The sequence below is a fragment of the Synchiropus splendidus genome, chromosome 10 (assembly GCF_027744825.2).
Source record: "Synchiropus splendidus isolate RoL2022-P1 chromosome 10, RoL_Sspl_1.0, whole genome shotgun sequence".
NCBI classification, from domain to species: Eukaryota; Metazoa; Chordata; class Actinopteri; order Syngnathiformes; family Callionymidae; genus Synchiropus; species Synchiropus splendidus.
The window spans coordinates 19851903-19866358 of record NC_071343.1 but is presented as its reverse complement, the minus strand read 5'-3'; the positions used below and the strand labels follow the sequence as shown (position 1 = coordinate 19866358).

At 45.2% G+C, this 14456-nt stretch overlaps 5 non-coding genes across 5 annotated transcripts; 4 read left to right on the top strand and 1 right to left on the bottom strand.

Moving 5' to 3' along the window:
- Positions 1 to 3368: 3368 nt before the first annotated feature.
- On the top strand, positions 3369 to 3441 carry trnak-uuu (transfer RNA lysine (anticodon UUU)). The gene has a single exon. It is a non-coding gene; the product is annotated as a tRNA-Lys (tRNA).
- Positions 3442 to 6110: 2669 nt separating this feature from the next.
- On the bottom strand, positions 6111 to 6184 carry trnai-aau (transfer RNA isoleucine (anticodon AAU)). Its single transcript has one exon. It is a non-coding gene; the product is annotated as a tRNA-Ile (tRNA).
- Positions 6185 to 9298: 3114 nt separating this feature from the next.
- Positions 9299 to 9372, top strand: trnan-guu (transfer RNA asparagine (anticodon GUU)). Its single transcript has one exon. It is a non-coding gene; the product is annotated as a tRNA-Asn (tRNA).
- A 758-nt stretch (positions 9373 to 10130) lies between these two features.
- Positions 10131 to 10203, top strand: trnak-uuu (transfer RNA lysine (anticodon UUU)). Its single transcript has one exon. It is a non-coding gene; the product is annotated as a tRNA-Lys (tRNA).
- Positions 10204 to 14161: 3958 nt separating this feature from the next.
- Positions 14162 to 14234, top strand: trnak-cuu (transfer RNA lysine (anticodon CUU)). The gene has a single exon. It is a non-coding gene; the product is annotated as a tRNA-Lys (tRNA).
- Positions 14235 to 14456: the final 222 nt, after the last annotated feature.

Sequence of the window (14456 nt, the reverse complement as noted above, 5' to 3'; positions counted from 1 at the left end):
GGAGACAGCGGCTTCGGTGCCCCGCAGGAGCCTTCGGGAGGCGGCGGCGGCTTGGGAGTCCCGCAGGAGCCTTCGGGAGGCGGCGACTTGGGAGCCGCGCAGGAGCCTTAGGGAGGCGGCGGCTTGAGAGCCGCGCAGGAGCTTTTGGGAGGCAGCGACTTGAGAGCCGCGCAGGAGCTTTTGGGAGGCAGCGGCTTGGGAGTCGCGCCAGAGCTTTCGGGAGGCGGTGGCTTGGGAGCCGCGCCGGAGATTTCCGGAGGCGGCGGCTTGGGAGCCGCGCTGGAGTCTACGGAGGCGGTGGCTGGAAAGCCACGCAGGAGTCCTCGGGAGGCGTCCGCTTGGGAGCCCCGCAGGAGTCTACGGGAGGCGGCGGCTGGGAGGCCGCGCTGGGGTCTTCGAGTGCCGACGGAAAAACACAAGAGTCTTGGAAAAAATCAATCAGGAGTTACCACGGGGAACAAGAGGAGTCCAAATTCCCAGGAAAGGGAAACAATGGGAGAGTCCAAGGAACTGGAAGACGTCCATCCGGGGGAACATTGGGAGCAGAACTCATGGAAACAAAGAAGAGACGAACTCGCAAACGGTGCTGGAGTCCAGGTGTTTTTGAAATAAATTAATCAGGGGTTAATTGGCTCCAGCCGTGTGTCAAAGGAACAGGAATTGGAGGCGCAAGAAACCAAAACATGACTCAGGGTCAAAACAGGAGCAGAGTCATGACAGGTCTTATGGACAACAGTGCGGCAAAGGGATTGCAATACCGCCCCTGCTGCCCCAATTCGCCGACCAATCTCCAAATCCCTAATCCCCTCACATGAGAACAACACCCCGAGATACTTAAACTTCTCCACTTGAGGCAAGATCTCAGTCCCTACCCGGAGAGAGCAATCCATCCGTTTCCGGTTGAGAACCATGGTCTCGGACTTAGAGGTGCTGATCCTCATGCCAGCCGCTTCACACTCAGACGCAAACCGATCCAGTGTGAGCTGTAGGTCACGCGATGATGAAGCCAAATCATCTGCAAAGAGTAGAGACTGGATCTTCAGGCCACCAAACCACAAACCCTCCTCACCAGAGCTGCGCCTCGAAATCCTGTCCATGTAGACCAAGAACAGGATTGGGGACAAAGCACAACCCTGGCGAAGACCAACCCTCACTGGGAATACATCGGACTTGCATCCAAGTATACGAACACAACTCCCGCCCCGGGAATACAGAGACTGAAAAGCCCTCAGTAGAGAACCACTCACCCCATACTCCAGAAGCACCTCCCACAACCAATCCCTGGGCACCCGGTCATACGCCTTCTCCAAGTCTACAAAGCACATGTAGACGGGTTGGTCATACTCCCAGGAACCCTCGAGAACGGTCGCAAGAGTAAAGAGTTGGTCCGTAGTTCCACGGCCAGGACGGAACCCGCATTGTTCCTCTTGAATCTGAAGTTCGACTATCGATCGGACCCTCCTTTCCAGCACCTTGCAGTAGACCTTACCAGGGAGGCTGAGGAGTGTGATGCCTCTGTAATTTGCACACACTCTCTGGTCCCCCTTTTTAAATAGAGGGACCACCACCCCCGTCTGCCACTCGTCCGGTACCGACCCAGATCTCCACGCAATGTTGAAGAGGCGTGTCAACCACGACAGCCCATCAACACCCAGAGCTTTCAGCATTTCAGGACGAATCTCGTCAACTCCCGCAGCCTTGCCACCGTGCAGTTTTTTGACTACCACAGTGACTTCTGCCTGAGAAATTAACAAAGACTGCCCATCAGCTTCCAGCTCTGTCTCCCTTACCTGGGGCGGAATATCCGGATTCAGGAGTTCTCTTTCCAACAACCAATTACATCCTCTCTTGAAGTCAGCAGCAAACCATCCTTGCTGTAAACAGCTTGAATGTTCCGCTGCCTCCCCCTCTTGAGGTGCTTGACCGTTTTCCAGAAGCGCCTTGGTGCCGATCGAAAGTCTTCCTCCATGGACTCTCCAAACTTCTCCCACACCCGCTGCTTGGCCTCAGCAACAGCCGAAGCCGCAGCCCTTCGAGCCAGACGGTACCTTGCAACTGCCTCAGGAGTCGCACAAGACATTAGGTCTCGATACGACTCCTTCTTCAGTCGGACGGCTTCCCTGACCTCTGGTATCCACCAAGATGTCCTCCTTGGTTTGCCGCCCCTTAAGGCACCGATGGCCTTCAGGCCACAACTCGCAACTGAAGCTGAAGCAGCCATGGCGGTTTTGAACACCGACCACTCATGGTCGATGTCCCCAACCTCCACAGGGATGCGTAAAAAAGCTTCCCAGAGGTGTGAGTTAAATCCTCCTCTGACGGCTTCATCCTCCAGACGTTCCCAGTTCACCCGCACTATCCGTTTGGGTTTACCTGGTCGGTCTAAAGGCTTCCCCCGCCATCGGAGCCAGCTCACCACCAGATGGTGATCAGTTGACAGTTCTGCTCCTTTCCGAACTCGAGTGCCCAGAACATGTGGCCGCAGGTCAGATGAAAGGCGCTCACCCTAGGTGAGCTGGGGATGTTTTGGGCTCGATGACTCAAAGTTCTGATCACTCCAAGTTTTTGTTCTACTGGGTGATGAGAGTAAAACTGGAGGTATTGGTCGGCGTGTGTTGGTTTCCTGTACACTTTGATGTTGAGGCTTCTGTCTGCTTCAATGTTTACGGCACAGTCCAGAATAGGTAGTCTGTTGTTTTCCACATCTTCTCGGGTGAATTTGATGTGTCCTTCTACCAAGTTGATGTGTTGTGTGAAGGGTTCCACTTCATCCTTTTAGATTAGGACACAGGTGTCATCCACATATCTGAACCAACAGCTGGGTGGTGTGGCCTTGTATGAAACAGTTAGAACTGACGAAGCCTCCTGGATAGGAGGCGAAACGTATTATTTGACTATTACCAGTCTGGTTGACCTGATTGAAACCGTTGCTGCGAATCTGAGACTCAAATGCTGAGCCAAAGAAGAAGAGAAAGACAACTCTGAGGTTCACTGATGATGGAGAAGCAGTATTTCATTCCTTGAGTACATTTTAAGAGGTGTTATCAGGGGGTTAGATTGGGTGTCGGGAGCCTCAGTACAGTTTTTGGAAAGACGAAATTGTCCTACATCCTTGTGCCCACACAATGCACCCAGAGTCAAATCTTTCCTTCAATGTGTTATGTTTGTGTGTCTGTTTGCTGTCTGTCACTCAAACACAGAGCTAAGTGGTCTCATCCTTCAGTTGTCTAGACCTGTACAATTGCTATCTGCCAGTGGATCGTAAATGTCTGGGCTGATACATCAGTCTCGACCAATACTGTTGCGTTGCAAAGCGTGCATTGAACCGCGCAACATCCCCTGCTTCCACACCACGACCCATTTCCAGAGCCTGGATAGCTCAGTCGGTAGAGCATCAGACTTTTAATCTGAGGGTCCAGGGTTCAAGTCCCTGTTCAGGCGATGCTTTTATCAGGCACATCGTCTCCAGTCAAGATGAGCACCAAAAGCTGTTCTGAACCTTCACATGCCCAATTTAAATCTTCATAACACCACTTCAAATGGATTAAAGGAGTAAATCTTCCTTCCTAAACACCATTATATTTGTGGGCGGGTGAAGGCTCGAAGATGATGACTTGACTTTTTACTTTTCAAACCACCAGAACCGCAAACAAACACCAATCTTTCATTCATGACGCAGAAATAAAACACTGTTTGACTCCACGAGAAGAATATTAGCACAGTGCATGACACACATTTCATCACAACTTTTTTGTCTGTAGTGCTCAAGAAAGATGTTTCCAAGAAGCTGTGATCGTGTCGATGTTAGTACTCTGCGTTGTAGCCACAGAAATTCCAGTTTGAATCCGGTCACGGTACTTTGCTTTTCTTCACATCACTGTGAGCCTTCAGTCCCATCCAATATGTTGTTACCTTCCTAACCATGGGACTTCTGCTCTCTGAATGGAGGCGTGGGTTCGAATTCTTCCTCTCTTCAATTGCTTCTAAAGCGCAGAAGAGTTTTAAAAAATCTGTCACTTACATTTCTTTCCCCTTTGACAAATACGGTGTTGATATATTCAGATTCAAATGACATGAGAGAGAGAAAAAAGTATCCAGTTTAGGGGCGAGCATTTCCATCAACAATCCTGAATGTTATCAGAATTTGTATCCCGTACAGTTTCTGTGATCTTCCATCACTGCAATTCCTCACCAAAGAATAATACAAAAAACTAAGTATCTAAGTTAAAATAACTGAACAAAAAACACCTCGGTAAATGTAGACAAAAGCACCCAAAATATCTTATCGCTCAAATATGGATTTTGATGGCCAGTCTCATTTCTCTCCACGCTGCACACGCATCCAAGCAGACACAACGTACAGTGCCAGCAGGTGCAGAGTCCCAGAGGCGACAGAAGAATTACTGGTTAAACTAAGCCATAAGTATATGGCTTTTGATGTAGATTCATTCTGTCAGTTCAAATCTTCATGGAAGTCAGCAGCTCTCTCTGTTCTACTAACACTAATTCATATTTCATCTGGGGCGTCAAACTAAATACCTAAAGGGCCATGTGGGTGCAGCTATTTGTTTCAACCAAACAAGCAGCATCCAACTAACCCCATTGGTTCCACTGTGTGCTCCAGATCGGTTTGACAAAAAAACCTGCACGTGCAAATGTGAATGAAAAAAAAGAAAAGCAGAGTGCCGTGACCCGGATTCGAACCGGGGTTGCTGCGGCCACAACGCAGAGTGCTAACCACTATATGATCACGGCTGCTTGGAAACATCATTCTTGAGCAATACACACGAGAAAAGTTGTGATGAAATTGGCATGCACTGAGTAAATATTCTTCTCATGAAGTCAAACAATAGTGTTTCATTTTTTTTTTTTTTGTAAATGAAAGACTGGTCGTTTGTTTTGTGGTTGTGGTGGACTAATGCCAGTCGTGTTTCGAAAAAACAGAATCTTCGAACGCTGGCCAGTGTCTTTTCTCTCCACGCTGCACACGCATCCAAGAAGACACAACGTAGAGTGCCAGCAGGTGCAGAGTCCCAGAGGCGACAGAAGAATCACTGGTTAAACTGAAGGTTACCGTATTTTCCACACGATAAGGTGCATCGGATTATAAGACGCACCTTGAATGAATGGCCTATTTTAAAACTGACTCCATATATCGGCATACTGTAGCGGGTGCTTGGGGTTGTGGTGTCTGAGCCAGTGGGATGATGGGTTGGGACACACAGGTGTGACTCATTAAATAGAGGCTGTATGCCACGCACTGGGGAATCTTTGTTGTGAAGACTGAATAAACGACACACAGAACTTGACCTGCGACTCCGACTCCTTTGTCCTGCCATAGTACCACATTATGAGGCACAAAGAATAGAAGCTAGAGTCGTGGCTGGGGGTGCGTAATGTATCCACTAGATATAGTAAGGAATAGGAATATATAGGAATATAGGAAGTCTCAAAACAGTGCAAAGCAATAACAATATAACAATAACCCAATAACTCAACGCCCCTGGAATTCTTCTTCTTCAGTGTCCAAATTGAATACAGCATCCAACATGCCCAGCTCCGTCTGGTCAAAGTCATCATTATTCGAGTCAGTGTCGCTGCTGTTGTCTGGCAGTTCAATGATGATTCCTGCCTCTCTGAAAGCTTGGACTACAGTTGAGACTGGTATATCAGGCCAGGCATTTACGATCCACTGGCAGATAGAGGCGTATGTTGTTCGGCATTGTCTCCCTGTCTTGGTGAACGTGTGTTCGTCTTCTATCATCCACTGTCCCCACACAGTTCGCATTCCAGCTTTGAATGCCCTGTTGGCACCAATATCAAGTGGCTAGAGTTCTTCAGTCAATCCTGCCAGATTGACAGCAAGCCCCGAATTTGTGTCCCGGTTTTTCAACGTTGAAAAACCCGATTAACTCGTCTTTTCTTCATCCATCCCTTCAGGTTAGGGTTGATGATGACGGCTGCAAAGTTTTCTTTTGGCAAGGTCTTCCTGTTGAAAATACATCGTGGGTGGAAGTTTCTGGCCATTAGTCTGGCAGGCGAGAACTATAGTGAGAAGCAGTATTTCGTTTCTTTAATACATTTGGGTGGAATTTTCTAAAATGAAATAATGGCCAGTAAGGGGATCGAACCCATGACCTTGGCGTTATTAGCACCACGCTCTAACCATCTGAGCTAACCGGCCTGCAAGCAAATGGGTTTAAGGACACAACTCTCTGTGGAATGAAGAGTGTGAGATTCAAGTTCTGTTGGGCACATTATCTTATCTTATCTTATCTACCTTGGATGTGTTGTCTCCATCCTAATGTCCCATTCATGCGTTCAAAAAAGGATCATTGCTGCCGTTCATGGTCTGTTGCTTCTGAATGCAAATGACACATTCCATGCGTGAGAATGAACATCACAGATTACGTACGAGAGTATCATGTACGTATGTACCATTCCGTACTAGAGTATGAGCATGAGACTTCCTCTGTCCGAATGGAGGAGCGGCTAGAAGACTTGGGGTGTAGACAGGAATGTCTGTTTTCTCTGGAGCTCCCTGAAGGTCTTGTCTCAGCGACTCTGCCTGGAGGTCAAATGTGGGCGTGCACGTGTGTGACGATGTGTATCTGGTACGAGGAACGCCCTTGATCCATCCTCTATTTATTGTGTTTGTACTTTGAACAATATGATGCATAGCGATGCCAAGCGATGAGACGATGTTATGCTGATGTGGAATAAACCGAAGCTTGCATCCCACTGCTTCTGTGGTTCCTCCTGCCCTGACTTGACGCCCTGAGAAGTGTATCACCCGCTGGCCGCACAATACGAACACATTCACCATAGAAATGGAATGCATTTACAGTAAATGCACACACATGCCATAATCCTGATTGAATGTTCTCAGGTCCCATATTTTTTTGGTTTTGTGTTTCTCACAGATCAGGTGGACATATTTTCAGAAATACAGAAGTATTGACCCTTGAAAACTTTGCTCCTTGTTTGTGGCAGGCTGACTCTTCCAAATCCCAGCTACGGTCAATGATGTGTCAATAAGTTACATTTACTTTTTACTTTGCATTCCAGGACAAAATCACGTGCTCGGAGGTCGGGCAGCGTCCGGTTCCTTTCACGAGACTGTGGCAACAAAGAAAATAAATGAAGGGTCCAAATGATGCAAATTTCAGTCAGCTGTTGTTTTGCTTGATAAAACAACTCGTACATTTTAAATGTATGTAGAACCAGGAAGGAACAAGGACGTTGAAAACACTGTGTTCATTTTAAATGGGACTCCACAATCCTAGTTCCGAACCAATAAACTAATGCTATTTAAACTGCACTCTGATGCTCTAATATAATTTGTTCTCAAAGTAGTTTTATCCTCGATTAACCAGTGACACCTGGTGATGCTGTGTAATAATGGATTTTCTATTTGTAAACTTAAATGTAATGATGAGGCCACTACTTTTATATTCACTCACCGTAACACGACAAAGATGTTGCTTTCATTCGTGAAAAGGTTTGTGTTGCAAAAACAAAATCATCAGTTGAGCAGCAAAAGTACATTAATTACTACATAAATGTCAGATCAAAAGAGCAAAATATAATTTAAACAATCAATATAAACAGTCGAAAAAATTTGCTCAAAGCTGTGATTGCTGAACTTTGCAGAATTTAACTAGTTATTCCAGTTTCTATGCAGCTGCTGACGACCTTCTGAAGGTCAGTTGTCAGGATGGCCGAGCGGTCGAAGGCGCCAGACTCAAGGTGATAAACCTTCCTAACCATGGGACAAAAAACACCATCTGAAATACAGACACGAGCAACTAATATATTGAAAATATCTGGCTTTTCTTGTCGTTTAATTTTGTCCAAATCTTCATTGAAGTCAGCATCTTGGAGAAAACCACCTGTGATTTGGAACTCCGACAAAAGAGTCAAACGTGTATTGAACTTTTGTTGTGTTGAGTTAAACTGTGGGACCATATTCTGCAGTTCCTGTGGGGAAAACAACATGTAGTACTGAATGTAACTTCACTTCTTTGAACATGTGTGATGCACTACAACAGGTTTCGCCATTACTTTATCTACTCCAAGGCTCTGCCTCTGCCTGTAGCGATAAGTTCCTACCCAGCAGTCAGTTTTACGTGAAACTGATGGAATTGTGCAAACATGCTTTTAGATCTCTAGCTTCCATGCAGGAAAATCATGCTCAAGATTCTGATGCTTCACTGGCTAATTGTTTAAGGACCATGTTTATCATCCCGAGTTCCAGCATGAGCCCCTCAATATTGGGTGGAAGTTCTGTATTACAGTCAAATGCTGCCATTTCGTGTCCTGACCACTAATGAGTGGCTCTTGTTTGAGATGAATCTCTCAACTTTAGCTTCCATGCACCGCTGTGACTATAATCCCCTTTCACCCCTCATTTCACTGCCACATCTGACATCTGACTCTCCTGGTGGCCCATTGCAGAGAATCACAAGAGGCAGCTCAGCAGTCTGAAGCATGAAGCAGGTGACCACAGAGCTGCTAAAAACACTGGAAACACACGGCCACGCTCTCGTGCCTCTGACCACCTGTAGTTCATTGTTGAGTCCAATGAAACATCAACTGTGTCGTCTGTAAACACCAATGTCTCTCATTGGTCGATTTGTTTATGCTGCAGTCCTAATATTTAGCGCACAAGCCTGATTTGGACATGCGTCATGCTAGAGCATTACAGCGTCCCTACAGTCCTGGTATATGTACTACATTGATTTGTTCTGGAGTTCTGTGTTTGTGTGACAGAGACTCAAACATCACACAGAGAAGGGAAGATTTGCCTCTGCAGTCGGTGCATCGTGTGGACACAAGGATGTAGACCACCCAGATTAGAGGCAGATAAAATACTTGAGTTAGTGGACTGTTTTTATACTGTTCTCTGAGCCAGATGTTTCCTTTCTCAATACCATATGAGGAGGCCTTGATTGAAAGTCTCAGCAGGTGACCTGGGGTGTGAGAGGTGCCAGGTACAAAACCCAGATGAGCCCCATCTGAGGGACTCCTTTGAGAGTTTTAGTTTCTGTGCACCCTCTGTAACCATACTGCCCTATATCACCACTAGTGAATGGGCTTGTTCCAGAATGATCTTTCAACTTTAGCATGATGAGGTTCCTGCAATGAATTTGATCAATCAATCGATAGGTATCAATAGAGAGCAGCTGACCAAAATGAGGATCAGTTTCCCACACTGGGAGTCAATGGTGGCCTAAGTGCCCGACCGTATGGAACATGTTTACAAACGTTTGATCCAGATGTTAGATTACTGTTTCATGTCTCTGTGGCGCAATAGGTTAGCGCGTTCGGCTGTTAACCGAAAGGTTGGTGGTTCGAGCCCACCCAGGGACGTACGCTGTTTTATGGATACTAAATTGTGTTTCAACTGTGCTGTCAAACTCAATCCCTGAAGGGGAAACAAAGGCTTTGAATTCAACTGCAATGATACAATTGAGAATGTGTGTGAATCGAAACAAAACTGGACACCAGTTGTAAATAATCTGTGATGTTCATTCTCACCCAGGAGAGCTGTTATACTGGTGTTTTGGAAATGAAGAGACAATGCTCTGTGGAATAAAAATCTGAGGTTGTTTGTGAGAGTGCTCAGTTATCCGGGTGATCACGCAGCAAAGGTTTGAATCAGGATCAACCTGACTAGTAATAGTCAAAGAAAACCTTTGGCCTTCTATCCAGGAGGCTTCGTCAGTACTATTGAGCTGGGTTGGAGTTCAGGCTTATATCAGGCCATCTGAATGGGACAAGATGTTGATGGTTGACCGGTTGACCTGATTCAAACCTTTGCTGCGAATCCGAGACTCAAATTCTGAGCCAAAGAAGAAGATAAAGACAACACTGAGGTTCACTGATGATGGAGAAGCAGTATTTCATTCCTTTCATACATTTTAAGAGGTGTTATCAGGGGGTTAGATTGGGCATCGGTAGCCTCAGTACAGTTTTTGGAAAAAGACCTGTACAATTGCTATCTGCCAGTGGATCGTAAATGTCTGGGCTGATACATCAGTCTCGACCAATACTGTTGCGTTGCAAAGCGTGAGTTGAACCGATGATGCGCAACATCCCCTGCTTCCACACCACGACCCATTTCCAGAGCCTGGATAGCTCAGTCGGTAGAGCATCAGACTTTTAATCTGAGGGTCCAGGGTTCAAGTCCCTGTTCAGGCGGTGCTTTTATCAGGTACATCATCTCCAGTCAAGATGAGCATCAAAAGCTGTTCTGAACCTTCACATGCCCAATCGAAATCTTCATAACGCCACTTCAAATGGATTAAAGGAGTAAATCTTCCTTCCAAAACATCATTATATTTGCCGGCAGGCGAAGGCTCGAAGGTGATTGTTGGATTATGTGTTCTCATAGCATATTTAGTTATGATGTATATTCCTGTCGATGTGATGTTGTTTACTTTTATTGTGAAACAATTCACCGGACATGCACATCCCTTCCTGTTTTTCTTATTACTTTACTTTTCATACATAGGTTTCTACCCAGCACGAGGGTTGTTGTTGAGAACCGAACGAGAAAACGGCAAGACGAGTGTGATATGAAGAATAAAAGAGAAGTACAAAGAATGAGTGTTTTATTACTGTTTTATGGACAACCAGAACATTTTACTGATGATTACGGAAGATCGAGGAATAAGTGGTCTATGAGCAGAAACCGCAACACTGATGACTTGACATTTTACTTTTCAAACCACCACAACCGCAAACAAACACAGGGACAACCAATCTTTCATTCATGACACAGAAATGAAACACTGTTTGACTCCATGAGAAGAATGTTTGCATAGTGCATGACACACATTTCATCACAACTCTGTATTGCTCAAGAAAGATGTTTCCAAGCAGCTGTGATCGTGTCGATGTTAGTACTCTGCGTTGTGGCCACAGAAATTCAGGTTTGAATCCGGTCACGGTACTTTGCTTTTCTTCACATCACTGTGAGCCTTCAGTCCCATCCAATATGTTGTTCTTCATTGGACAGGTCTGCAGAATGTCTCCAGTCAAAATGAGGGTGGCGAATAACATTGTGATCATGGGTTCAACCCCAGCAATGAGCTTTTTTATCATGGACATAAAACATGCAAGGAAATATAACATGAATTCACCCGTTCTTTTAGGGACTGTTGCTACCGTACATGATCTGTTGGAGGCGTCTGAATGAAAATGACCCTATAGATGCATGAGGAAGGTGAGAATGAACATCACAGATGAAGTACTGGAGTATGTGTGACTGGTTTCCACATGAATACTGGAGGTTGAATTCAAAACCTTTTCTACCCATTGTGTCTGCTTGGAAACATCTTTCTTGAGCAATACAGACGAGAAAAGTTGTGATGAAATGTGTGACATGCACTGAGTAAATATTCTTCTCATGAAGTCAAACAATAGTGTTTCTTTTTTTTTTTTTTTTGTAAATGAAAGACTGGTTGTTTGTTTTGTGGTTGTGGTGGACTAATGCGTGTTTGGAAAAATCAGAATCTTCGAACGCTGGCCAGTGTCTTTTCTCTCCACGCTGCACACGCATCCAAGCAGACACAACGTAGAGTGCCAGCAGGTGCAGAGTCCCAGAGGCGACAGAATAATTACTGGTTACACTGAAGGTTACCGTATGTTCCACACTATAAGGTGCATCAGATTATAAGCATATGAATGGCCTATTTTAAAACTGATTTCATATATCGGCATACTGTACCGGGTGCTTGGGGGTGTGGTGTCTTAGCCAGTGGGATGATGGGTAGGGACACACAGGTGTGACTCATTAAATAGAGGCTGTATGCCACGCACTGGGGAATCTTTGTTCTGAAGACTGAATAAACGACACACAGAACTTGACCTGCGACTCCTACTCCTTTGTCCTGCCACAGTAGCACATGATGAGGCACATAGAATAGAAGCTAGAGTCGTGGCTGGGATTGCGTTACGTATCCACTAGATGGAGTTGAACTTTTTTATCACATGGTGGAACGTTTGTGCAATCTCAATATACGAATATATAGGACTATTGGACTTCTCAAAACAGTGTAAAGCAATAACAATATAACAATAACTCAACATTGTTCAAACGTTAATGTCCATATTCAAAATATGACCAACTTTGTTCAGTTGTAAAGAGAAACAGGTAAAGCTCACTTTATCAGTTCATTCCTCATCCACGAATCCCTGGAATTCTTCTTCTACAGTGTCCGAATTGAACAGTCGGGCGAATACAGCATCCAACATGCCCGACTCCGTCTGGTCAAAGTCATTATCCGAGTCAGTGTCGCTGCTGTTGTTTGGTAGTTCAGTGACGATTCCTGCCTGTCTGAAAGTTCGGACCACAGTTGAGACTGATATATCAGGCCAGGCATTTACGATCCACTGGCAGATAGAGGCGCATGTTGTTCTGCACTGTCTCCCTGTCTTTAGTTTAGGTTTAGGTTCTACTGCGTGACTCATCGCCTTGTGTCATAAGCGTGTCTCTTGAATGGGGTCTTTACACACGCAAATGACGTGGGACTGGATTTCCTCTTTACCGTTCTTACCGTTGTTACTTTGGTGATGCCCCCTAAATGCCCCCACGTGAGTTTGATTGACAAGACACGAGGTTTACTCAGGACATGCACCTGCATTGCAATCCTTTTACATTCCTGGGGGACAGGAATTTTGGCTCAAGTCCAATCCATGAAGTCATCTTTATAAATCCTTGTTCAGACACGTGCCCCGTCTGTCTCCCGGGAGCTCACACTCTTACACATTGGGAGAAAATCACTCCCAGGAGGAGAATTACACAGCGTAAGAAAACATTTTTTTTTTTTTTGAAACATAGTTCTGTCTGAATCTATGAAATATGGCCACACAACTTAAAAGCATCAACATAATTCAAAAGTGGTATTACTTTTTTTATATAATTATTATACTTTATAACAGGAAAAATATATATATGTATCAGCATACAATTCTCGTGAAAAAAAATACAAAAAATAAATTATTTTTCCTTTCAATTAAACATTTTAACAAAATCTCGTTTTGATAACATTTAAAACAATTAAACCATTCACACATTCTTAAGTCTTAATGCTCACATAATTAAGTGAAAATTCTTTTTGATAAATACAACCTTCTCAGTTAAATGCACAGACAAACGATTTCTCTTTGCATCGATAATATGTGAGGCAGAACTGAAAAGTCTTTCACTGTCCACACTTGTACATGGGGCACAGAGAAACTTGCCTGCCACAGCAGCTCGTGAGGGACTCTGTGTAGCATGTGCCCTCCAATACTCCCGTGGACTGACTGACCTGGGTATGGTTGGCTCAGAGAGGTACGTTAGAACCTCAATGACAGCTGAAGATTTGATGGCACACCTGGTTTCACCTTCACTCTCTTCCAAAATCTCATCCAAGATGCTTCCAAATTTACTGTTTGCTGTAGTTGAGCCTTCACGTGCGGCTTTTCTCACTGGCTCTTCAATATCGCTGCTGGCTCTGTTGACCTTCTCCACTGTCTCAACAATTGAGTCTTTGGCATTCTTCTCATTGGCTGGGCTTGTGAAATTCCGATAAATATTTTGAATTACATTATTAATTCAGACAAAATTATGCCATTTGTGGCGTTGTGCGGGCGCAAAATCTGGCGCAGTGGGCGCTGCCGCCTAGCAAGATTAACAAGGTGGATTTAGAGGTCTCAACAACGCCACCTGGGGAATATCACCCCAGGAATAAAAGGACACGTAGATCAGTAACACTAGACAGACGTGGTTACCGGACCGCAGCAGCTGCTGGGGAAAAGGGGGAAGGAGGCCCTACACTAACCACCGGTAGTGAACCCGCCACCAATCCCCTAAACTGCTGGGAGAAGGGGAGGGTCGAGTACCAGCAGTGCCCCGTGGTCCACAATCGATTCAGTCCACCAGCCTGAACAAAAGAAATCGAAGTCACTTGGCATAAAACCAAACCTAAAAAATCGTTACACAGCAAGAAATGCACTGGCATTCTGCAGCAGAGATGGAGACGGAGAATGTATAATTTGGGGTCAAATATACAGCGCAGAGACGAGTGTTCCCAAAGAAGCAGCTCTTATCATGAAATCACAAAATGGAGACGTAAAGATGCTAGTTTACAAACAGCTGTTCCTTGCAGTGGCCCGGCTAGCTCAGTCGGTAGAGCATGAGACTCTTAATCTCAGGGTCGTGGGTTCGAGCCCCACGTTGGGCGCAGTATTTTATCTGCCTCGAATCTGTGTGGTCTACATCCTTGTGTCCACACTATGCACCGACTGCAGAGACAAATCTTCCCTTCTATGTGTTACGGTTGTGTGACTGTCACACAAACACAGAACTGAGTGGTTTTAGCTTTTATTTAACTCATATTGAATAATAACGAAAGGAATATCGTTGCATTGCAAATCTTGAGTGATTCAGTGAACTGATGATATAC